General features: G+C 36.9%; 1 non-coding gene across 1 annotated transcript; it reads left to right on the top strand.

Moving 5' to 3' along the window:
- The first annotated feature begins 600 nt into the window (after positions 1-600).
- On the top strand, positions 601-708 carry LOC112732071 (small nucleolar RNA R71). Its single transcript, XR_003167810.1, has one exon. It is a non-coding gene; the product is annotated as a small nucleolar RNA R71 (small nucleolar RNA).
- Positions 709-4,143: the final 3,435 nt, after the last annotated feature.

The following is a 4,143-nucleotide window of genomic DNA, read 5'->3' as shown; positions in this document are numbered from 1 at the left end:
TAGATCAGAGATAATGGTTGTTAAGTCAGAGGGACTCTGCTTAGAATTCTCTGTCTGTTGCTGAGAAGATGATGGAAAAGGCTTGCTATTGCTAAACCTGTTTCTTCCACCATTATTGTTGTTGAAACCTTGTTGAGGTCTCTGTTGATCCTTCCATGAGAGATTTGGATGATTTCTCCATGAAGGGTTATAGGTGTTTCCATAGGGTTTTCCCATGTAATTCACCTCTTCCATTGCTGGATTCTCAGGATCATAAGCTTCTTCTTCAGAGGAAGCTTCCTTAGTACTGCCTGTTGCTGCTTGCATTCCAGACAGACTCTGAGAAATCATATTGACTTGTTGGGTCAATATTTTATTCTGAGCCAATATGACATTCAGAGTATCAATCTCAAGAACTCCTTTCTTCTGAGCTATCCCATTATTCACATGATTCCTTTCAGAGGTGTACATGAATTGGTTATTTGCAACCATTTCAATGAGTTCTTGAGCTTTTGCAGGCGTCTTCTTCAGATGAAGAGATCCTCCAGCAGAGCTATCCAATGACATCTTGGATAGTTCAGACAGACCATCATAGAAGATTCCTATGATGCTCCATTCTGAAAGCATGTCAGAAGGGCACATTCTGATCAATTGCTTGTATCTCTCCCAAGCTTCATAGAGGGATTCACCTTCCTTCTGTCTGAAGGTTTGGACTTCCACTCTAAGCTTGCTCAATTTTTGAGGTGGAAAAAACTTTGCCAAGAAGGCATTAACTAGCTTTTCCCAAGAGTTCAGGCTTTCTTTAGGTTGTGAATCCAACCATGTCCTAGCTCTGTCTCTTACAGCAAAAGGAAAGAGCATAAGTCTGTAGACTTCAGGGTTAACCCCATTGGTCTTGACAGTGTCACAGATTTGCAAGAATTCAGCTAAGAACTGATGAGGATCTTCCAATGGAAGTCCATGAAACTTACAATTCTGTTGCATTAGAGAAACTAATTGAGGCTTAAGCTCAAAGTTGTTTGCTCCAATGGTAGGGATTGAGATGCTTCTCCCATAGAAGTCAGGAGTAAGTGCAGTAAAGTTACCAAGCACCTCCCTTGCATTGTTGGCATTGTTGTTTTCGGCTGCCATGGTTTCTTCTTCCTTGAAAAGCTCTGTTAGGCCCTCTAGAGAGAATTGTACTTTTGCTTCTCTTAGCTTTCTCTTCAAGGTCCTTTCAGGTTCAGGATCAGCTTGAACAAGTATGCCTTTATCTTTGTTCCTGCTCATATGAAAGAGAAGAGAACAAGAAAGTAGGGAATCCTCTATGTCACAGTATAGAGATTCCTTGAGGTGTCAGAGGAAAAGAAGAATAGAAGGAGGAGGTAGAGATGAGAGAATTCAAACTTATTAAAGAAATAGGGTTCGAATTGCACCTTGAGGAGGAGTGTTAGTCCCTTAAATAGAAGGATGTGAAAAGAGGGGGAGAATTTTCGAAAATAAATTAAAAATATTTTGAAATAATAAAAAGAAAATTTTGAAAATTTGATTGAGATTTTCGAAAATTAAGTTTGGGAAAGAAATTAAGTGATTTTTGAAAAAGATTTTGAAATCAGAATTTAAAAAGATATGATTGAAAATTAATTTTGAAAAAGATGTGATTGAAAAGATATGATTGAAAAGATATGATTGAAAATCAAATTAAAAAAAGAAAATTTTAAAACTAAAGTTGATTACTTGACTAATAAGAAATTAAAAGATATGATTCTAAAATTTAAAATTTGATCCTTTCTTAATAGGCAAGTAACAACTTGAAAATTTTTGAAGTAAATCTTGAATTGAAGCAAGGATTTTTGAAAATAGTAAAAATAAATATAAAATGGAAAGAAATTAATTTTGAATGAGATATGATTGAAAAGATATGATTTGAAAAAGATTTGATTTTGAAAAATTATGAAAACTTGAAAAAAATGTGAATTAAAAACAAAATCTTCCCTCTAGTGTCATCTTGGCGTTAAACGACCAGAATGGTGCCCATTCTGGCGTTTAACGACCAAATCTCTACCTTTTTGGGCGTTAAACGCCCAGCCAGGTACCCTGGCTGGCGTTTAAACGCCAGTTTTCCTTCTTCACTGGGCGTTTTGAACACCCAGCTTTTTCTGTTTGATTCCTCTGCTGAATGTTCTGAATCTTCAATTCTCTGTATTATTGACTTGAAAAGACACAATTTTGAAAATATTTTTGAATTTTTAATGATGAAAAATAATAAGAATGCAACTAAGATAAAATAAATAATGCATGCAGGACACCAAACTTAAAAATTTTCATATAAAAGACACTAACAAATTGAGAATGCATATGAGAAACCACAAAACACACAAAACAAGAGAATTTAAAGATCAGAGCAATGAAATCATCAAGAACAACTTGAAGATCAATGAAGAACATGCATGAATTCGAAAAATGCAAGAAGAACAGAAACATGCAATTGACACCAAACTTAAAATTAGACAATAGACTCAAACAAGAAACATAAAATATTTTTGGTTTTATGATTTTAAAATTTTTTTGTATTTTTTCAAAAATTATGTAGAAAAGAAAATAAAGAGAATCAAAACTTTTAATAAGAATTCCAGGAATCATGCAATGTTAGTCTAAAGCTTCAGTCTAAAAAGGATTAGACATGTTTGGCTAAGCTTCAGCAGGACATTACATTCAATAGCTAAATTGATGAGAATCAATCAGCTTTTGTGATGATAAGAACATTACCTTGAAGCTCTAGAATTCATTCTTAAAAATTCTGAAGAAAAGATACCTAATCTAAGCAACAAGGTGAACCGTCAGTTGTCCAAACTCGAACAATCCCCGGCAACGGTGCCAAAAACTTGGTGCACGAAATTGTGATCATCAACAATGGCGCCAATAGAATTGGAGCTCTCAAACGGGAATCACACTTTGTCACAATTCCGCACAACTAACCAGCAAGTGCACTGGGTCGTCCAAGTAATAAACCTTACGTGAGTAAGGGTCGATCCCACGGAGATTGTCGGCTTGAAGCAAGCTATGGTCATCTTGTAAATCTTAGTCAGACGGATTCAAATGGTTATGGAGTTTAAGGTAATGAAAATAAACATAAAATAAAGATAGAGATACTTATGTAATTCATTGGTGGATTTCAGATAAGCGTATGAAGATGCTTTGTTCCCCTTGAACCTCTGCTTTCCTATTGCCTTCTTCCAATCATTCATACTCCTTTCCATGGCAAGCTTTATGTTGGGCATCACCGTTGTCAATGGCTACATCCCATCCTCTCAGTGAAAATGGTCCTGATGCTCTGTCACAACATCGGCTAATCAGCTGTCGGTTCTCGATCATGTCGGAATAGGATCCATTGATCCTTTTGCGTCTGTCACACGCCCCACAATCGCGAGTTTGAAGCTCGTCACAGTCATCCCTTCCCAGATCCTACTCAGAATACCACAGACAAGGTTTAGATGTTCTGGATCTCAGGAATGGCCGCCAATAATTCTAGCCTATACCACGAAGGTTCCAATCTTAGATCAGAAACCCAAGAGATACGCATTCAAGCCATTGCTAGTAGAACAGAGGTGGTTGTCAGACACGTGTTCATAGGTGAGAATGATGATGAGTGTCACGGATCATCACATTCATCAAGTTGAAGAACGAATGAATATCTTAGAGAAGAAATAGACTTGAGTTGAATAGAAAAACAATAGTACTTGTATTAATTCATGAAGAACAGCAAAGCTCCACACCTTAATCTATGGTGTGTAGAAACTCCACCGTTGAGAATACATAAGAACAAGGTCTAGGCATGGCCATGAGGCCAGCCTCCAAACGTGCATAAGACTCTCAAAGATCAAAATTATATGAAAAGGTGTGAAAATACAATAGCAAAAGGTCCTATTTATAGAGAACTAGTAGCCTAGGGTTTACAGAAATCAGAAATTAATGTAGAAATCTTCTTCCGGGCCCACTTGGTGTGTGCTTGGGCTGAGCATTGAAGCCTCCATGTGTAGAGATTTTTCTTGGAGTTAAACGCCAGCTTTTGTGCCAGTTTGGGTGTTTAACTCCAGCTTTTGTGCCAGTTTTGGAGTTAAACGCCAGAATTCTTGAGCTGACTTGGAACGCCTGTTTGGACCATCAAATCTCGGAAAAAATATG

This window comes from Arachis hypogaea, chromosome 12 (assembly GCF_003086295.3).
Source record: "Arachis hypogaea cultivar Tifrunner chromosome 12, arahy.Tifrunner.gnm2.J5K5, whole genome shotgun sequence".
In the NCBI taxonomy this organism is placed as follows: Eukaryota; Viridiplantae; Streptophyta; class Magnoliopsida; order Fabales; family Fabaceae; genus Arachis; species Arachis hypogaea.
Note: the sequence above shows the minus strand (reverse complement) of the source record. Positions and strands in the feature narration are given on the sequence as shown.